General features: G+C 42.9%; 1 long non-coding RNA gene across 1 annotated transcript; it reads left to right on the top strand.

Moving 5' to 3' along the window:
• The first annotated feature begins 522 nt into the window (after positions 1-522).
• On the top strand, positions 523-22224 carry LOC134761586 (uncharacterized). Its single transcript, XR_010140403.1, has 2 exons — positions 523-798; positions 18454-22224. It is a non-coding gene; the product is annotated as an uncharacterized LOC134761586 (long non-coding RNA).
• Positions 22225-22346: the final 122 nt, after the last annotated feature.

A 22346-nucleotide genomic window follows, 5' to 3' on the forward strand; every position in this document is an offset into this window, starting at 1 on the left:
GGAAATGAGGAAAGGAAAATCACACCTAAGGTCACTTCCTAAGGTCAGAGGCTATCCGAAGGCATGTGAGGATGTGAGGAAGGCACTGGATTTACTGTTTCTGGCTAACGCTATTCAGAAGTGTTAATGAAATAGTCACTGAAGCTTCTCATGTGCTTCCCATGTGTTTACTTGTGTGTAAGGACCATACAGTTTGATAAGACAATATTTGTGCACAAAGAAACAATCTGAGAACAAACATTTAGCTGCTAAGATGTATGACATAAACTTTGTCTACTTTGACAGCCAGAAAAAAATGGAAACTCAGTGAGGGCTGAGGCATTCTTGCACAGCGGGAATGAGTGTTGTTTTGGAGGAGCTATGGACACACTGCTTAGTTTTCATTTTCAGCATGTGGCCAACAGCTCAGGCAAGGAGAAGAGAAGTTGCAGCCTCCCTTCTTGGCTGTGGCAGCTAATGCGGGAGGAGTTGCATTGGGTCGTGGACACGTGGCCTGCTTCTCTTCCACTGAAAAACTGCACAGATGCAGAGAAATTCTACAAAGCTCATTCGGAAAACATTTCACAACAACGGAATGACACGACCAAGCTGCACACGATCTTTAGTTCTTAATACAAAGATCGGAAAGAAAATAAATCAGAAAGGATATTACAACACATTATATTTTCTGGTGAAGCAGTTTAGCCGTGTCTCCTACTGAGGTCTGAACCACCACAGGACATGAACGCAGAGGAGCGACTGAGGAGCGTGGAGGTCAGTTCTTCTGGGGTGTGGAGGACGTGACGGCGTTTATTTGAGGTAAACCTCCCAAGGGGGAGAAGTTTGCTCAAAAAGTCTTTAAATAACAAATTAAGGAGATTCTATTTTATTCTATAAGCAATGGATAGGCAGCCAAGTTTTTTTGAGAAAAAATAGACACAATTTGAGCAATTCTAGTATATGGTTAGAAATTTATGTCTGGCACAAAATTACATTTGCAAGTTTATAGCCCCTAGCATTAATTTTTAAGCAACATTACAGCAACTAGCCTGGTAAAAACGAGAACACAGGTAATAAGCCCAAGGTCAGCTCAGAGTGAAGTGGGTCCATCTGCAAGAGACCTTTACCCTTCAATGGAGCAGAAAGAGGGAGGGAGCCGGGGCCTTGGGTGAATTCCCTGAACAGCTGCAATTACCCTGGACTGCTTGCTTCTGAACTTTCTATTCCCCGAAAACACATCTTTTTTGGTGAGGCTGCTGTAATTTGGTTTGGTTAGATTCTGCTGAAGTCATCATTATTGACACAATGGATGCAGTCAATACTTCTGAGAAGTCTGGCTGCGAGGAGGGAGGAGATAGAGTAACAACTGAAATGTGTCCAGAACCTCCCGGGAAGCACAGGTTATGTGGTCATATTCACTCACAGGCCTGAATCTGCACCAGAAGAAGAAATGATAGGCACCTACCAAGGCCCAAGTCTCAGGGGAGGCCCAGCTGGACCCACCTGGACAGATGGAGTCCCGTGAATCCCAACGTCTTTACAGAACTACACACCGAGTGTCCCTGCCCATCAGGACCGGTGTCCTTTCATCATCCACGAGCTCCACAGGAAGCCTTCAGTCCACTGATGTCTGTGAAGAACTGCGCTTTCCAGCAGGCTCTGAGGATTCCCAGCTGGGGTTCAGGACTGTTGCAGCTCTGAGTCTGTGGTCCGTGTACACTTGGTCTGCATGCTTTCTGGGGAAGCCTGAGCCTTGGCACTCCGAGGAGCTGGTGAGGAATAGTGAGTTCTAGTATACTTGTCTGAGAAGGACTGTGTCCTACTTGGAGTAGAGCTAGAAATGGATTCCCTATTTATAGTGCCTCAGCCCCTTCCTGCAGGACACCATCAATATGTCCCACACAGGAGTAGCATTTAGAGAACAAAACACAGGTGACAGGAAAGGATGCATGAACAGCAGCAGGAATGCAAGGACAGCACGGGACTCTGAGAGACCCATCGAGGGGGCAGCACTTGGATTCTTTATTAAACGTTGAGTAGAAATTTCCCAAGAGAGGATGAGGAGGAGATTTCAGTGTGTCTGGTGTGCTTAGAATACGGTGAAGGTCAGGTTCATTAAACTGACCAGTTGCACCTGTGAGAGCAGGGAGAGCAGAGGGAAGAAAGGGATTGAAGCGATTGAGTCGTGACCCACATACCACACCAGGCCGCTCCAGCTTGTTGCTGGACACGAAGGCCCATCATGGAAGGAGTTTAAAAACAGTGCCAGATTTGAGTTGTATTTTAGGACATTGTAGCAAAGATGGGCAGGGACAGTTGGGCCCGTCATTGCTGATGGGACTGACTTCACCTCGATAATACGCACATTCACGCTGTCATTCCCTGGACAGGCAGATTATGTTCTATGCTGCATCTGGCTCACAAATGCTGGTGAGGAAGAAGATGGTTTTTATACTTATTAATTTTAAAGCTGACCTGGATGTATGACCTTCAACTGTGTTTTTTTCTAACTTAAAAGGATACACATGTTACATTCATGTCATTTTAGAAATCATTCTTTCATTTACAACTACACCTATATTCAAATTAACAGCTAATTCCAATTCTAAAAATGTTCTCTTGAGGAACCTCTTCACCTTCCTTCCACCCCCCAAAAATCTATGAGTAAATTTGAACATCTTGATACATACAAAATTATACATTGTCTGGATTTTGGGAGAATATTTTAGGATATTGATTTTCTTGCGTTATTTGAGTTTAAACAATAGTTAACATAAGTATTCATATGTAGAGGTCTTTGTGCTTCATTAGAAATATATCTAACTAAACATAACAACAAAAAGCCTTGGGAAACTACGTATCCCTTATACTCTTGTAATGTTTTTCTGTGTATAACTAAACATGGGATACAGCAAAAATATTTTCACATTGTTTAAAATTAAGAGTATGTACAATTCCATTTCTTCCATTTAACAGATAAAAACCCACTAAGTCACTTAGTGTATTTGGAACCCACACAATATGAGGAAAAGTACATCACTTTTAATGGTTTCTAAAAGCGAATAGAAAAGTGATTCACACAACCAAAGCAAGAAGATTTTGAACGTAGAAGCAAAGAGAAGCAGAAGCAGATGTCTAGGTCAGGGGACACCTACTGCACTGTGGCCCCAGGGCCCTGCTGGAAGGTGTTTCTCACCCAGAATGGCTCACGGCTGCCTCAGCATCTCCAGTGCTGAGGCTTTTCGTAGGTGACTGCCTCAGAAACAGAAAACGAATGTCTAGTCGTGTCTATTTTTCATTAAAAAAAGACCAGCAAAATTACATTGAATTAACATTTATGAAAATATAAGCACTGAAAGCTCTTCAGTCTCTAGTCAGTTAATTGTGGAGTCATGGAGTTGAGCCTCAGCAGCATCTAATTAAATCAAGAGTTGCCAAAATCCTTCTACTGTCCAGCCCTGTGGGCATGTCTTGAGTTTCTCCAGGAGGACCAGAAGGACCATCCCATCATGACCTAACACTGGCTATGGGAAATTACAAAGTAACTTCATTTTGTCCTGAACCCATGGTGGGCTCAGGGAGATGCTTCCTTTCCTCCCAACCCTGGAGAGAGCTGTTACACTGTTCATGATGGGCTCTATAATGTGAACACTCAACAAGCCCAGCTTCTGGGGCCTGCCATCATCCCATGGGGCCACTTGGTCTGTGGCCTGCTACGGGTCACAAATCACCAATATTCCAGTACCCTCTGCCACACACCCTTTGCAGGCAGGCATGCACCCTCCCACCATGGGACAACAAAACTAGGAGGGAGATACAGTTTGGCTTTCTGGTGAGTTCTACTCCATCCCCTCTACCACACCACACATGCACACTTCCTTCACCTGTGAGTGGGGAGGGGACACTGCATTCTCCCCTAACCTAGAAGCTGGAGGAATGGGCTTTGTGTGTGGGGAGGGGTGCCCCAGGATGGCTAGTGAAGGATGGTGAAGGTTTAGGTCTCAATCTCTGGTTGGGTGCCAACATCATCAGCATTCTGCTGAGTGGACCATTCTAGCAGAGAAAGAGCCCTGCTGTGGCATTGCCAGGCAGAGAGGAAGATGGACCTGTCACTCAAATCTGGCTCTGGGCAGGTGTACAAGGCGAATTCCACACACACCTCTGGCATCAGCATGGGAGCTGGGAGTGGTAAGTGAGGCTGTGATTGCAGTGCTGTTGTGAATCACTAGAATGGGGAATGGACAACTACAATGTGAGGCAGTATCAACGAAGATTCATTGAGCATATGTATTACAAACCCTTGGAAAATAAATAATTTTATATGTTTATAAATAATACGTTAATGAAGTAGATTAAATAGAATCATTTTTTAAAAATCTCACTTTACCCAAAGGAAGGCGGAAAACAAAAGAAAATCAAATAAGGATAAATAGAACAAATAGAAAACAGTAAACAAAATGTTGAATTTTTATTCAATCACATCAATTATAACCTTGAAGGTGAATATTCTAAACATGTCTGTTAAAAGACAAAGACTTCCAGATTGGATCAAACAGCAAAAGACTCAACTGCAGTCTTTCTGTAAGAAATTCACTTTAAGCATAAAGGCATAAATAAGTTAAAGTGAAAAGTTGCAGAAAGATACACCACACAAACACTAACTAAAAGAGAGTTGGAGCAGCTATATTAATATCAAGGTAGACTTCAGAAAAAGGAACCTACCTGGGACAAAGAGGGATGTTGCATAATAATGAAGCAATCAATTTTTCAAGAAGATAAAACTATCCTAAATATGCAGGCACCTAGCAATACCCCTTTAAAATATGTGAGACTTAAAAACTAATAGAACTTTGCAGATCCCGTCTTGCAATTGCAGTTACACAAGCCAGTACTTGTCTCTAAGTTATTGGTGGAACAGAAAGACAAAATATCAGCATGGATAGAGATGATATAAATGACCCTATTATACAATCTGACCAACTAACATTCACAGGACACTTTAGAAAAGACTGACCAGAACTGCTTCAAAATGTCAAATTCATGGGGAGACAAAGAAGGCCAAGGCACTGTCATAGCTGGAGACTGACGACACATAGCTTCCCTCAATGTGGGATTCTGTATTGGATCCTGGGGCAGAAAAGGGGCAGTTGTGGAAAACTGAGAAAGTAAGAGTTGAGCTTGTGCTTTAGTTAATAGTATGGTACCAATGTTAATTTTTTAGTTTGATGTTTGTACCATGATTATTTGTGATTTTAGCATTAGGGGAAGCAGGATGAATGGTACACAGGAACTCTCTGGGCTACCTTCACAACACTTCTATAAGTCTAAACTTACTTCAGAATAAGAAGTCTCTAGATAAAGACAATGTATATGCATATACTCATATGGGTATGCAATCATATAAATGTGTACATATACACATACATATGTATGAATATATTTGTGAAATGTAAAAGGTAGTAATGTACTACAATGTTTTAAAATGGACTGAATAACTGGGATATGACTGTTTTTCCAGTCAAAAGTATTTCCCAATTACTGACTGGTGACTAAAATGTTCTTATTTTAGTTATCAGAAGATAGAGACTCAACAGAGCCTTGTTACTAGCTCTATTAATAAGAACAAAGCCAAATTAAGGCATTCACACCTTATAGAACATCAGAATGAATACAAATTCCTTCCCTGAAGCCATAGAATCATGTGATATATTGCAACCTCTCTAGAAGTCAAATAAACACACAGTAAAATAATAATAAGACTCCATAGACGACCACTGGATGATACACATCAAATCACCGAAATCCAACACTAAATGAGGCTGGAAGTGAACGTTAACAGATCCTTCTTGAAAGGCTATTTACATACCATGAACCTTTATGTAGTTATGTAATTTGGCTTAATATTCCTACTTTTCAAAATCTATAATAAGGAAATAATTTAAAAATTAGTCAAAAATTTATGTAAATCATGTTTATTACAGTGCTATGTGTAACACTAAAGATATTTTAATTGCCCTATGTCAATGGTTGAATTGTGTTCCCCGGAAATTCATATGTTAAAGTCCTAATCCCCACTGCCTTAGGACATATATTAGAGTTAGGGTCTTTATAGAGGTAATCAAATCAACACAAATTCATTAGAGGGGCTCTAATCCAGCATGACTGATATCCTTATGAAAAATGGAAATTTGGACACAGAGATGGTTGGGGAGAATGCCACATGCAATTGAAGGAGAGATGGGGGTGATGTTTCTACCAGCCATGGACGCCAAAGATTACCGACAAACCCTGAGGCTCAAGCAGGGGTCTGGGGCAGATCCCCTCGTGGTCCTCAGAGGGAAAGAGCCTTGCTGACACCTGAATCTTGAACTGCAAGCTCTAGAGCTGTGAGACAATACATTTTAATTTTAAGCCACAAAGTTTGTGGTACTTTGTTTTGGTAGCCTTAGCAAACTAAAACAACATAATCATCAAAAAAAGAATGATTGACACATTCTAACACACACAGACACTAACACACACATGCAATATAACAACATAATTATCAAAAGAATGATTGACACATTCCAACCCATGCAGAAACTCACCTCACACATGCAATAAAACAACATAATCATCAAAAGAATGATTGACACATTCCAACACACACAGAAACTCACACACACATGCAATATAACAACATAATTATCAAAAGAGTGATTGACACATTCCAACCCACACAGAAACTCACACACACATGCAATAAAACAACATAATCATCACAAGAATGATTGACACATTCCAACACACACAGAAACTGACACACATGTGTAATAAAACAATATAATTATCAAAAGAATGACTGACACATTCCAACACACACAGAAACTGACACACACGTGCAATAATGTCTTGCTACAGTTAAAAATCACAAATTGGAAGAATATTTAATGCCATCATAAAATTCTCACCTTGTAGTAATGAGTAAAATCAGGAGGATGTTGATCGAACATTCATGTTTTTGTAGTGGCATTAATGGCTTTTAAAGTTAATTTAAAAACTAAGTCATGTATCTGGAAAATGTGGGTAATGCACGTCAACAAACTCTTTATATACTTAAGGGAAAAAATACCTTAAATTATACTGGGAAATTGGTACAATTTGAGTGTCATTTTTCATAATCCTTACATATATTAAAAATTCCCACCTAGCCAAGATCCACCAACCAAACCAACCAACCAAAAATAAGACACAAAATCCCTGAAGCCAGACTTTATTTTCTTCACTCAGTTTAAAGGTTTCTCCATCTCTTCCCTTCTGGGAGCCCAGAGACAGAGCACAACTTGACGCCCACTCATCCATTCATTTAGTCACTCATTCATTTATTTTAAAAATCAAAGTATTTCTCATGAAATAATCTGAATTTTGAGCCTCTCTTGGAAAACAACAAGAAGGAGCAGCCCTGAGCCGGGCTCCCCACAGGGCACTGACCGCTGTGTCATCAAGATCCCAACAGCCTTGCTGGGCAGCTGCAGCTCTTACTGCAAACCTGGCAGTGGAAGGTACTTGAGTTTCTTCCTCCTGACCAGTGGGTCCAATCCTGCCCGAGTGTTTGTGAAGATTCTTTAATCTATGAGAACACGAAGCAAATCTGTGCAGTGAATACATAAAAGTACAATTATCATCACGTGGAATCCAGAAGCTTGTGTAACATCAGGAGAACACAGCCCTCACATTTATGAAAGCCTGGAACCATGGAACCAATGATTATCTGCTAACTTTATCAATGCAAAAGCAAAACAAAATCTGTAACCCTGCCCCCCACTCCACACCTACATTTCAAGAAAGGGGAGGCTGTGCCTGGTGACAGCAGGTGCCCTTGCCTCTGCCTTCACAGCCTCTGCTCCTGTCTCCCTCACGCTCAGTTTCTGGAGGCCTCTGCTCAGCACCTCTGAGGACACAGGGCTCAGACCTTGGCTGTTCTGTGCTGGAGCCCACAATGCACCCCAGGTCAATGCTGCTCATCACCACCCAGCTGCCTGATGCGGTCCTGGTGTCCACCCAAGCTGAAGGAAACTGGTAACTCCTATCCTACCTGTGCCTGGAAGGCCAAGACCCAGGAATACTTGGAGAAACATCAGCTATGACCATGGCCCAGCATCTCTGAGGGAGGCAGGAGCTAAGGACAGTATGTGCCAGTCCCTCAATCTGATGCCAACAAAGTCTGTGAGCCGGACACAGGGGCCAGAGCCTCTCTGCAGCCCCACACAGTGGTGGAACAGACAGAGAGACGAGAAGACTCAAGAGGTACAGCAGGCAGTGGTCCATGGGAACCCTCATATCCTGAGGCACAGGATTCTTGATAAGGCCCTGGCCCTCCTCCCTAGGAAGCCCTTTCCTGCCAGGGTGGGCTCTTGCTGGCCCTGGGCTGCCCGGCAGGGCCTTCTTCCCCATCCTCCATGGTCAACTCTGAAGTGTGAGCTGGGATGAGCCTCACCTGGGCCCACACAGCCTGCAGCGAGCTCCTTCCCTAGAAAAGTCTGGCAGTGCAAGGACACGTTCAGATATCAAGAAGTCACAGAGATTCAAACCCAGGCACATGTTTTTATCTCACTGTGTTGTTTTTGGGTGTATATTTCTCTTAAAAGCTTCATAGATCTCTCATTTATTTGACTCTAGACAGATTCATGTGCCAACTCCTTTTGCCATGCTCCTTTTGCCACATCCACGCTCCTTTTCCAGACACACCTCTTAGATTTGGTATATTTCTGTGTGTTCTTCTCCAGCACCTCTTTCTCTGTGTCAGGCTTCAGGCTTCAGTGGGAGAGCCACACCCGTCTCCTTTTTCAAAGACCATTTTTGTGCAACATACAGGCCTCGCTGGAACTGAAACCTGGGCTGTGCCTTGGCTCCGAAGCTTCATAATTCATTCAGAAGTTTTCACAGTGGGAGTGGCAACCGGGTCTAGATTTGTTCTTTGCATCAGGGTTGCTTTTAATTAGGCTCTCTCTCTGAGGCCCTCTTGTTTGTTGTCTTTTTCCTGCTTTTTTTATTTATTTAACTGTTATAATTTGAGCATGAGAAGCAGTTGACTCTTCCAACCCTGCAAGTCCCAGGGTCTGCACTCTCCTGAGATCTTTGGGTTTCCCCTCACAAACTGATCACTTGTCTCATTTTACCTTTTTGTTTGTTTTGTTGGACCCTGTCAAATATAGCTAATAGGTAACCAAAGCATGCTACAGACAGCCTGTCTCCTGCAGCCTCACCTAGAGTGACTACTTACAAGGTACATCATCTTCCTTTCTTTTGGTCACTGGTGCTGGTGTTGCCAAATGCGTCAGCACCATGTAACGGGGCTGCTACCTCTGCATTTCCAATACCAGCTTTTGTGGGAAAGAGTTTCTGGGATGCCAGATGAGTTGGTCTCCCCTGTGTGAAACACCCATGGGGAGCCATGGGTGGCCACTGAGGAGAAAAGTCTCCTTGTTGCCCTCATGTCTTTATCCCCGAGGGCATAACAGCTCAGCGGCATGTCACAGGTTGCTCGGGGACATAACCCTCCCTTGAAGCAATGGAGAATAATCAAACATCTTGGCTTCTCCTGAAACCCGCTCCCCCCATTTCAGTTCCGATAGGTCAAAGATCTTAAGTAGTTTAGACACACGCCTTTGCTGGAGGAAATTCACAGAAACCGCCACTGCTATACATCTTATTGAATGACTCAGGAGTTCTTCTTCACTGATTAATCCTTTTCCTCATCCCTTCCTACCCCTCCCATTTGCCCTAAGAACAAAGAGCTTGTAAACCAATAAATTGGGTGGAGGCCGAGAGCTCGGGGCCGTCATCAGCAAGCCTCTGATGCTCTGGTCCCCTGGACCCGCCTTTTAAACTCTTATTCTGTCTCTTTCTAACTCCTTTGTCTCCGCTGGACTTGGGGTACCCACCGGGTGGTGTGGGGCTGGTTTCCCCCACAGCTTTCTCACTGCTCACTGCCTGTATCCTAATCTAGTGCCTGATAGTTTCAGGCAGCAGCCCACATCTAGGAACCGATTTTTGTATTGGCAGCATGGACTAAGGTTATTCTGTGGTAAGTAACAATTCCCACAAAACATAGTACGTTCAAACTATGAAAGGTTATTTTTCACTCAGTATACACAGTGTATTTCAGGTCAGCAGGGGGCTGTGTTCATTAGGGACGCAAAAATACCTGATCAACAGAGAAGACATCATTTTGAATTTTGCTACCCACCATGTTGGCAGAAAGAGAGTTCTTGACAATTTCACTCCTGCGATTAAATGCTCCGACTAGAAATGATGCACATCACTGGCCAGACCTAGGCACATGGCTCCACCCAACCACAGGTCGTCAGCTGATGCAACGTTCCTGGGAGACAGACATTTAAGGATATTTAGAGAAGAGCTTTGATATATACTCTCCTTCCCAAATACCAACACCCCTGACTCCAAAATGACAGCAGTGTTAGCTTTTTCACTGAATTCACACCCTGAACTTGGTTTCACAAATGATGACTTTTATAACCAGTAGAAATAGTTAAATAAAAAATTCACTTAAGCTCCCAGCAAACAAAACGTGCAAATGTATTTTACACTCAGCAATATACTAATTAATCTCCCTGTCTGTGCTTGACTCAGGACAGCACAGGGCATGTGCTTCAGGAAATGTTTTTCAGCTGACAATCGATATTGTGATCCAGCACCATTTCATATGCACATGAAGACATTACTCTACCAACAAGAAATGAACACAACTACTTTAGCTCCTGAGTCCCAGACTCCGTCTTGCCAATTATGTATTTCCCCCAATTCTCAAGTCCTTTAGTACACGAAGTCTACTTAATTTCTTTCTCTAAATACGCTTTACAGTGGCCTGCAGTAATGTGTGAGCCACACGCCTCTCCTAAGCACCTTCTCTTGTGAGACTGCTTCTCCTCAAAGCTGTGCCGGGAGCCAGGGACCATAGTGGGAACCACACAACATTTGCTCATCAGCAGGTTTTTGACCATTTTCAAAGATATTGCTGAATGTTTCAATTTGAATGATGTCCCTAATCATTTTTAAACATTGTTAACATTTGCAAATCTACAGTTATAGCTATGGAATGACTATGTTCTAGTATTTGTCAGTTCTATAAGAAAGGCTGAAAATTATGAGTTCTATAATGATAACTACATCAGATAATTTACAAATGTGTTTAAATACACACATCATACTGAAATCATGATATGTATGAAAACGGCTACTTTATTAGAAGGTACTATCAACATAATTTCAGAGTTTTCCAGATAGCTCACGGTACACTAGTGTCAGAGCTGTTTGAACCAGAGCAACTCCATCTTGAATAGGCCTGAGTGAAATAAGGCTGAACCTGCTGGGCTGCATTCCCAGACGGTTAAGGCATTCTAAGTCACAGGATAAGATACGAGGTTGGTACAAGACACAGGTCATAAAGACCTTGCTGGTAAAACAGGTTGCAGTAAAGAAGCTGGCTAAAACCCACCAAAACCAAGATGGTGATGACAGTGACTCTGGTCGTCCTCACGGCTACACTCCCACCAGCGCATGACGGTTTACAAGTGCCACGGCAACACCAGGAAGTTACCCTATACATCTGAAAAGAGGAGGCATGAAGAATTCACCCCTTGTTTAGCATATAATCAAGAAATAACCATAAAAATGGGTAACCAGCCGCCCTCAGGGCTGCTCTGTTTATGAAGTAGCCACTCTTTTATTCCTTTCCTTTCTTCATAAACTTGCTTTCACTTTGCTCTATGGACTTGCCTTAAATTCTTTCTTGCACGAGATCCAAGAACCCTCTCTTGGAGTATGGATCAGGACCCCTTTCCAGTAACACTAGTAACTGCTTACCATAATGAAACACTACCAGTTGAGATGGGAAATGCACTTTTTTTTTTTTTTTGACACAAAATCTTACTCTGTCACCTGGGCTGGAGTGCAGTGGTGCGATCTCAGGTCACTGCAACCTCCACCTCTTGGGTTCAAGCAATTCTCCTGCCTCAGCGTCCCGAGTAGCTGGGACTACAGGTGCGTGCTGCCATGCTTGGCTAATTTTTTTTTTTTTTTTTTTTTTTTTTGTATTTTAGTAGAGACGGGGTTTCACTGTGTTGCCCAGGCCGGTCTCGAACTCCTGAACTCAGGCAATCCTTCTGCCTTGGCCTCCCAAAGTGTTAGGATTATAGGTGTGAGCCACTGTGCCTGGCCGCATATCTTAAAACCTAAAGAATTAGAAACAGAGAACCCATTTTTAAATGAGTCACTAAAGTCTGCTTATGTGTCAACAGTATGTAAGTTACTGTTTTTTTGTTTGTTTGTTTGTTTTTTTGAGACAGAGTCTTGCTCTGTCACTCAGGCTGGAGTGCAGTGGCGCAATCTCGGCTCACTGCAACCTCCGCCTCCCAGGTTCAAGCAATGCTCCTGCCCCAGCCTCCCAAGTAGCTGGAATTATAGGTGCCTGCCATCACGCCCAGCTAACTTTTTGTATTTTTAGTAGAGGTGGGGTTTCACTGTGTCAGCCAGGCTGGTGTCGAACTCCTGACCTCAAGTGATCCATCTGCCTCCGCCTCCCAAAGTGCTGAGATTACAGGCGTGAGCCACCACACCTGGCCTGTAAGTTACTTTGAAACACACTGAAACAAAGTGTGTAGCTCCAAGAAACTACAAAGAGGGAAAACAGTTTCCATTCAGTGCCTTGCAGGATTTGTAAGAGGCTTTACACGTCGGCCTGTGAGCAGCAGGAGTGAAAGAAGCTGGGATGGAGGAATGCACACTGGGCAAGGAGAGATGGAAAGGAAAAATACCAGCTGTCTCTGATTGCTGATGGGAAAGAGAAAACAGGGAACAACTGCAAAACCAATGCTTGTTGGTAGGTTTTCAAATCACTCCGAAACTCCCCTCTTTCACTCCTCTACCCACTCCCACCCCCTACAATACCTCAGAAAAAGTAACATTTCCTTAAGTACAAAAACAAACAAAGGAAAGAAACCTTATGGGAGTTGGGAAAACATAAAGAATGTAAATGAGCCTCCACATCTTTCCCAATGAATGTGGAGCAGGAATTCCCACTGGAATGTTGGCATTCCACATTTTTCCAACCCAGCATTTTTGGTGGAATTGCTGTTCAAACATAAACATTTACTCTCCTTCTCTGATTCCACAAGTCAGGGGCTCATTTCTATAAAAAAGAGTGACAACAGAAAGGACATTTATTTAAATCTACTGTAAATTCCAGGCCCTCAAATAATTTGTTAAAAATCCGTTTAAAAAGATAAATAGTAATTTTGCTCCTGAAAATGTTATGGAAAATTTTTATATTTTGTCTTTAATGAATCAACAGAAAGAAATGAGTTTTTTTTTTTCAAGAAAAGCTGTTCTTTGACATTTAATTTTCTCAGCATTGCAGCCTTCTGAAAATTTTGTACAGCAAATAAGATACAAAATGTGCATACCCTTAGGATTAAAATTATTTCCTAGAGTAATTTTAAGTCTCGCAACAAAAATAAATTCTTGACATTGCTCATTTAAGGAGTGGAACTGTTAGGAGTTATAACACTTACAAAAATCTAATCTGCCTATCATAAAACTAATTATCATTTAAATAAAACAATAAATTTGAAGATTAGTCAATGGCAGGAGACCAGGCATGTCCTCAGATTTAGTCTTGATCAAGGTAAAACCAATCTCTTTTGCCCTGAATCCAAGTGATGAGATGTAGGCTGTGCAGTGTCAAGACACAAACATGCAAAAGGGGTCTAGCATAGGATAACCCTTAGAATTAGGTTATGTCAGATAATGAGCAAATGATGATAATTTGGCACAGTATCAGGCAAAGATACATACACAATAATAATTTATAACAGTTTTAAGAATGTTTATACCACTGCACTTTTTTCCAAGTAATCCACTATCAATTGCAAAGATATTAAGATAAGCAAGAATCAGGTCCCTGAATAATTCTTAAAAAATAATCTAGTCCAGTTGACTAAGCACACACTTCATCCTTTTGGTCAGTTGCTGTTGAGACTTTGCGGCATCCATGGTGGGGTAGGAGCTCCTGGCCTCCTCCCCTGTGAACTGTGACCTGTGAGGGTGATAGGCCAGCAGTCAACCTCACTGAGCTGAACGTTGCTTCTCTTAAGCTTCCAAATGCCAGGACAGGCCAGCCCTTCTGAAACAACCCAGAATGAAACACCCTCTCTCCCATGTTCCAGGCTTTTCACATCTGGGTGTCCATCACACTGACCCCTTCAATCCTTCCTCTTGGAAGCTTCACATCCCTATTTCCACCAAATCTGCTTAGAGGACTAATTCAAGAGTCTTCATCATATATTGATGAGATTTCTTAAAACATGCTTCAGTTTGTCCATACATTTTATAAGTTGTCGATTACTTAATTCAATAATGAAGACATGAAAAATAGTGGAGCACAGCAACTTACTTACCTTTAGATCTCTAGTGTCTAACTCAGTGCTCAACTCACAGAATGTGGTCAGATAAGGCACAGAATGAAGCCAGTTTGTCTCCTCAGAGTAGCATTTAATTTAGGGGTGGCCACAGAACTCCTCTGAATTACACTGAGCTTGCAAAAAACTCAAGGCCTTATTCTTTTCCCATTTTGCCTATTATATGGGAAAGCTCTCCTTGACCCTGTGTGTATATTTGCTTTTACAGGGTAGAAGTGCAGTTATTTGTAGTTTATTTTCCATATATTTCCACATTTTTCATTTTCAACAAGAAGCATTTAAGATATGTATAATGAAATATTAAACACTATATTTTGATTATCATTAATTGATATGGTTTGGTTCTGTGTCCCTACCCAACTCCCACCTTGAATTGTAATAATCCTAACTTGTCAAAGGCAGGACCACATGGAGATAACAAGCATGGGAGCAGTTTCCCCCATGTTGGTCTCTTGATAATGAGTGAGTCTCATGAGATCTGATGGTTTTATAAGCATCTGGCATTTCTCCTGCTTATGTTCATTCTCTCTCCTGCTGCCCTGTGGAGAGGTGACTTCTGCCATGATTGTAAGTTTCCTGAGGCCTCCCCAGCCATGCAGAACTATGAGTCAATTAAACCTCTTTTCTTCATAAATTACCCAGTATAGGGTATTTCTTCATAGCAGGGTGAGAATGGACTAATGCAGTAAATTGGTAGTGCAGAGAGTGGGGTGCTGCTATAAAGATATCCAAAAATGTGGAAGCAACTTTGGAACTGGGTAACAGGCAGAGGTTGGAACAGTGTGGAGGGCTCAGAAGAAGACAGAAAGATGTGGGGAAATTTGAAATTTCATAGAGACTTGTTGAATGGCTTTGACCAAAATGCTGATAGTGATATGGACAATGAAATGCAGCCTGAGGTGGTTTCAGATGGAGATGAGGAGCTTGTTGGGAACTGGAATAAAGGTGACTGTTACTATGCTTTAGCAAAGAGATTGGTGGCATTTTGCCCTTGCCCTAGAGATCTGTGGAACTTTGAACTTGAGAGAGATAATTTAGGGTATCTGGTGGAAGAAGTTTCTAAGCAGCAAAGTGTTCAAGAGGCCATTTGGGTGCTCTTAAAAGCATTCAGTTTTATGCATTCACAAAGATATGGTTTGGATTGGGACTTATGTTTAAAAGGGAAGCAGAGCATAAAAGTTCAGAAAATTTGTAGCTTAACAATGTTATAGAAAAATAAAACCCGTTTTCTGAGGAGAAATCCAAGCCAGCTGCAGAAATTTACATAAGTAATGAGAAGCCAAATGTTAATCACCAAGACAATGGGGAAAATGTCTCCAGGGCATGTCAGAGACTTTCACAGCAGCTCTTCCCATCACAGGCCCAGAGGCCTAGGAGGAAAAAAATGGTGTCATATGCCAGGCCCAGGGCCTTGCTGCTTTGTGCAGTCTCAGGGCTTGGTGCACTGCATTCCAGCCATGGCTCAAAGGGGCTTAGGTACAGCTCAAGCCATTGCTTCAGAGGGTACAAGCTCCAAGTCTTGGCAGCCTCCACGTGGTGTTGAGTCTGTGGGTATACAAAAGTCAAGAATTAAGGTTTGGGGACTTCCACCTAGATTTCAGAGGAAGTGTGGAAATGTCTGGATGTCCAGGCATAAGTTTGGTGCAGGGTTGGAGCCCTAATGGAAAAACCTCTGCCAGGGCAAAGTGGAAAGGAAGTGTGGGGTTGGAGCCCCTGCACAGAGTCCCCACTGGGGCACTGCTTAGTAGAACTGTGAGAAGAGGGCCACCATCCCCCAGACCCACGAATGGTAGATCCACAAACAGCTTGTACCATGTGCCTGGAAAACCACAGGCACTCAATGCCAACCCATTAAGGAGTTGCCCAAAGCCATGGGAGCCCACCCCTTGCATCAGCATGCCCCAGATGTAAGACATGGAGTCAAAGGAGATCATTTTGTAGCTTTAAGATTTAATGACTCCCCCACTGGATTTCAGACTTGCATGGGGCCTGTAGCCCCTTGGTTTGGGCCAATTTCTTCCATTTGGAATGAGTGTATTTACCCAATGCCTGTACCCCCATTCTATGTAAATAAAAGCAAGTAACTAACTTGCTTTTGATTTTACTGGCTCATAAGTAGAAGGAACTTGCCTTGTCTCAGATGAGACTTTGGACTGTGGACTTTTGAGTTAATGTTGAAATGAGTTAAGACTTTGGGGTACTGTTGGGAAGGCATGACTGGTTTTGAAATGTGAAAAGACATGTGATTTGGGAGGAGCCATGGGTGGAATAATATGGTTTGGCTGTGTCCCCACCCATAACTCACCTTGAATTATAATACTTGTCAATAATATTGTCAATAATACACTTGTCAATAATAACTCACTTGTCAAGGGTGGGACTGGATGGAGGTAGTTTTCCCCATTGGGACAGTTTTCCTCATGCTGATCTCTTGATAATGAGTGAGTCTCACCAGATATGATGGTTTTATAAGCATCTGGCATTTCCCCTGCCTGCACTCATTCTCTCTCCTACAGCCCTGTGAAAAGGTGCCTTCTGCCATGATTGTAAGTTTCTTGAGACCTCTCCAGCCATGCAGAACTGAGTCAATTAAACCTCTTTTCTTTATAAATTACCCAGTCTCAGGTATTTCTTCATAGCAGCATGAAAATGGACTAATCCATTAATACAAGAGATGTAGCATAAATTTGTCTTCTCTGTTCACTCTCCTCCCACATCACCCACAACTCCATGCCACCCTATACCTCCCAGAGCTGGAAACAGGACATCCCTGTGGCATGAATTCAAAATTGAAGAAGGTTTTGGTTTAGAGAAATAAATGGAAATAAACAAATCAATCAGGTTATAATCATGGTATATAGGAGACATATTTACAAGTCATAAGACTGACACAGGTTTTAAAATAAACTCAGGAACTCAGTGAGGATGCAGTAAAGGTGAGAGGGGAAAGATTAGCAGGAGGAGGAGGAGCTGGAAAGATGAGCAGTCAGAGGGAAAGACCTTCGTGTGCTATCCTGAGCATTCCATGCTTTATGTTAAGAGAAACAGGGAGCACTGGAAGTTTTCAAGCTGTGGGGTCAAGATCAGATGTGAGCTGCTGACAGACATCCTTGGTAGGGAGGGGAGGTCGGATCTTCTGGCTCACTCTGGTAGGAACTGGACTTTGTTTTATTAGGCACTTGTGACTATGCTATCAATGCAAATATTGACTTGTTTGTGTATAGAATTTGGAAGTCTTCCAACTGTGTGTCTCATATGGTTTCATTCCAGTTCCACACACCACAGTTCACTAGTTTTAGAGATGGGACTCCTCCCACACTCAGCTCAGGGTACTTATCTGATCTCAGGCTGGATTGGCGCTGATTAATTTCACTCCCAGTATCCACTTCCCTTTTCACACAGCTCGCAAGGCCTGAGGCTCCCACTCTCAGTTATTAATTGATATTTCTAAGCTTCAGTTTCACCTTCATAAAACAGAGATCCTAATGATGCCTATGTGAGATGTGATGGTAAATAAATAAAACAACAGACTAGAAAACTTGCCTTAAATAAGGACACACTCTGCCTTGGGGCCTGTCTTTCCTGCTATTTTTCTGAAAGAACTCAGGGTAAAATTTGCTTCTACAATTTACGGAAGCACATGCAGGAATTCCTAGAGAATATAAGCATAATTCATTATAGAAAAAGCTTGGACTCATCAAATTAACAATAGATTTGAAGCCTCAGGATGATATTTCTGATAAAATTCCAAGAGAGTTGAAAGTTTAAATATTTCCAACATATTAAAAAAAATCCTGCTCCCTTTTATATTTTCCAAAGCCTTTTTCTTTCAACTCTTCCAAAATACTAGCTGAAGGGCAAAATCAAACAAAGAAAATGTGTTTCTATTCAAGAAATGTTAAAATAAATATGTAATGATTTCTTGGTCAAAGTTTTCCTTTCCCAAGATAAAAATAATTTGAAGTCACATATGATAACTATTACCATGCCCTTCCAGATTGTGAAGCACAAGATTCCTGCAACAATTTACAAGCTGACAAGTGAGGTCGTGGAGTGCTCAGAGTCCAGAAGACCGGGAAGGCAACCGGGAGTTGCTGTGGAAGACCTGAGCTTCACTGTGGATGGGGAAGCTTGCACTCTCCTCAGAACTGCCCACCTGCCATATTTCTCTGTGGGGAACATCAATGGCACTGCCTACCTGCCATATTTCTCAGTGTAAAATGTCAATGGCACTGCCCACCTGCCATATTTCTCAGTGTGAAACGTCAATGGCACACCTCCACCGACCTTTCCTTTCAACGGAGCTTCTTCCCGCTTCACCTCTGAGCCCCCGTGATGGGGTTTCTGCTGTGACTGCAGATTCCGGTGATGACTGTGGTTCCATGTTCTAATAGGCCTGGGTTTTACTGTGCTGTTTATGCACTCGCTCTCCATCTGCCCTTCACAACAAAACATAGACTCCATATTTCTCCCCAAGTGGAATACCCTTTGCTGTTGAAGATACCTGGACATCATAATTTGTGTTCATGCATGAAGTCTGTGTTGTTACATGCCTACTGTGCTGCAGGAATTTTGTGTATAGCATGGACAAGGTCGATGAAGTCATTGCTTTCTAACAGAGGAGACCATGCAAGAAACACAAAAGTGCGTGGTGGAGAAGCACAGAACACACCCCTAAGCACCCGCCCAGTTGAGGGGGTGGGAAGTGCTCCCCAGGGAGGGGTTTCTGGCTCCAGTCCCACAGGGTAAGGTACCAGGAAGGGCGAAGAGGCAGCGTTTATTCAGGTCTGGAGGTGGAAGAGGATTCTTGTCGGAAGGACACACAGTGTAAACCAGTGAATATTTCATTGAGGTCTCTAGGTAGTTCCTAAGATCATACAGATAAAACATGAGTGGTTCTAAGAATGATCTATAAAAGTTATCTATGTGCATAAAGTGAATGATAAAATCTTGCCCTCTTATGAGCAGCATAATGAGTTTACCCCCCAAAAAAACTATGAAGTACACATTTCACAGTTCTTAATTCCCCATATTGCCCAAGGCCTCTCTCCCCTCTCCCTGGTCAGCAGGCAGTCCGTCCTGCTCTGTAGGCCTGAGGGTGCGTGCCCCTGCAGGCCTCTTCCTGGCCTCCATCTGGGCTATGCTGGCTCCTCCAGTCCCTGCCTGCCCCGCAATGCCCAGGCTCCTCATCTTTCCCACACCTCCATCCCTGTGGGTCTGCCTTGGAAGCACTTACTGGCTCTACCTGGCAGTAGCAGCCACTCCACTAGAGTTGCTGGTGACCTTTTCTGGGCCTATTTCAGTACTGTTTTTTACTTTCTTCATGGAACTTTTCACTATCTGAGATTATTCATAATAATTCCCAGAGAACACAGCACATGTCTGTCTTGCTCAGCCCTGGATCCCTACCCACTCCGGCTCTTGAGACTTGGTAGAGAATCCACACCTAAAGAGACTCGGGAAATGAATGGAAATTTTCCTTCCAAGAGAAGGGCTTTGCATCCTCCAGGGCCAACTGGATAGCCGTGGAAATTGGCTGTGCAGTGGGGCTTCTCCTTGCAGCTCTGCAGTCTTCTGGGGCTGTCAGCCACAATCACCTGAGTATGCCTGATTGCCACTCACAGGGAGAGTTAAAGCAAACCACATTAGGTGGCCAAATATGTGCTGTAAAATGGTGCAAATGAAAGCTTTTTGGCCTTGGAATATGTACAGTGGAAACATAAAACAAAACTAAAACCTCTGCTCAACACATTTTTAAAATTTTGTTTGGAAAAAAAATGCTTTTTCCTGTAATCTTTCTTAACCATCAGCAGAGCTGTCATCCTCAGACAACACGCTTCACAAACAGCAGCCAAGATTTGAGTTGTGAACAACCATCAAGGTGCGGGAGAGGAAGAAGAAAATCATCATTCAGAAGACTCGGTGGTTGTCTGGATGCAGTGTTCCCAGCTCCCATCCACCAGAAGTTGCTCCTGGTCAAGTCGAGTCAGCGGAAGACAAAACAGCCTCCTTCTGAGGAGCGGCGTGGTCGAGGACAGAGCGCAGGCTCTGCAGGCCTGGGAGGTGGCCAGACACAGATGCAATGCCGAGCCAGACAGAGAGCTCAGCGAGGAAGCCAGGAGAAATCAAAAGACCAAGGAGAGAAGGGCACAGTCCGTGCGGTCACTGATGGCATCTTCACATGGACAAGAGTGGATCTCTGCCGAGGGTGGCCCTTCACTCTGCCAGGCATGAAGACCCTCAGGGCCCCCTTTAACATCCGTGTCCACTTCCACACACATAGTCACCACTCTGCATTAGTTTGTTCTTGCATTAATGTAAAGACATACCTGAGACTGGGTAATTTATAAAGAAAAATGTTTAATCGGTTCACGGTTCTGCAGGCTGTACAGGAAGCATGACAGCTTCTGCTTCTGGGGAGGCCTCAGGAAATGTCCAGTCATGGCGGAAGGCGAAGCCAGAGTGAGCATCTTGCATGCCAGGAGCAGGAGCAGAAGCAAGCGAGCAAGTGAGAGAGAGAGAGAGAGAGAGAGGAGGAACTGCACACTCTTAACCACCAGATCTCAAGAGAACTCACTCACTGTTGTGGGACGAGCACCAAGAGGATGGCGTGAAACCATTCATGAGACACCACCCCCACGAACCAACCACCTTCCACCAGGCCCCACCTCCAGCACTGGGGATTACAGCTCAACAGGAGATTTGGGTGGGGACAGAGCCGAACTATATAACACCCCAATAACACTCACCCTATCATGTTTGTAACAGATGCATTGAGGTACAATTTTATAGATTTTAAGCGTACAATTGGATGTTTTAACAATCGCCGGCATCGAGGTAATGAACAGACTGCCTCCCCTCAACACTCATTTCTGCCCCTTGGCCCTCCACCATCCCTCCTCCCCCCTCACCCCCCAGGGGAGCATGAATTTGTTTCTGTCCCTGTGGAGTAGTTCACATTTTGTGTAAATGGAATCTCACAGAAGGTACTCTTTTTAGTCTGGCTTCCTTTACTCTGAATAACTATGTTACGGTTCATCTGTGTTGTGTACCGTGTATCAAGAGTCCATTTCTTTTAACTGCTGATTAGCCTTCCGCCACAGGGTCATATAACACGTGTCCATCCATCTGATGATGGAGATGAGGGTTGCTTCTGGTTTTTGACAATCAGATGCAGGTGCTTCAAACAGTTGTGTGCAAGTCTCTGCACAGCCACCTGCCGGCACTCCTCCTGGATGAGGATCCAGGGTGCGCTGGATGGACGCAGGACAGGTTGTATGATTTAGTTTTTAAGAAACTTCCAAACTTGTTTCCAAAGTGAAGCTATTTTACGTTTCCACTGCAGAGTATGTAATCCAGTTCTTCCATGCCCTTTCCCAGCTGTGGAGGGGCCAGGCTGTTGGTTTTAGCCATTCCACAGGGGAGTGGTGGAGCCCCACAGTGGTGTTCAGTTGCATTGTCTTGGTAACTAATGATATTGGATGTCACGCAAGTGCTTATTTGACATTGATATACCTTATTTAGTGAAGTGTCTACTAAAATATTTTGCCCACTTTTTTATTGTTTTTTTCTGATTAGTGAGTTTTTAGTGTTCTGTATATTCCAGATACAAACCTTGTCAAGTATGTGGCTTTTAAATATTTTATCTTAACATTCATTCTTTTGATAATTTATTTCAAAAACAGACGTTTTAATTTTGATAAAGTTGATATTTTTGTGACATCTAAAATAATTTTAATCCAAAATAATAAAGTTTTTCTCCCATGTTTTCTCAGGGATATTTATTGTTGTAGTTTTAACATTTAGTTCTGACCCAAAATAAGTATATTTCCCCCAATTAATAATTGTTTGAGGCATTTTTAATTATAATGTTTGCTATTTAAAAAATTA

The sequence above is a fragment of the Pongo abelii genome, chromosome 5 (assembly GCF_028885655.2).
Source record: "Pongo abelii isolate AG06213 chromosome 5, NHGRI_mPonAbe1-v2.0_pri, whole genome shotgun sequence".
Classification (NCBI taxonomy): Eukaryota; Metazoa; Chordata; class Mammalia; order Primates; family Hominidae; genus Pongo; species Pongo abelii.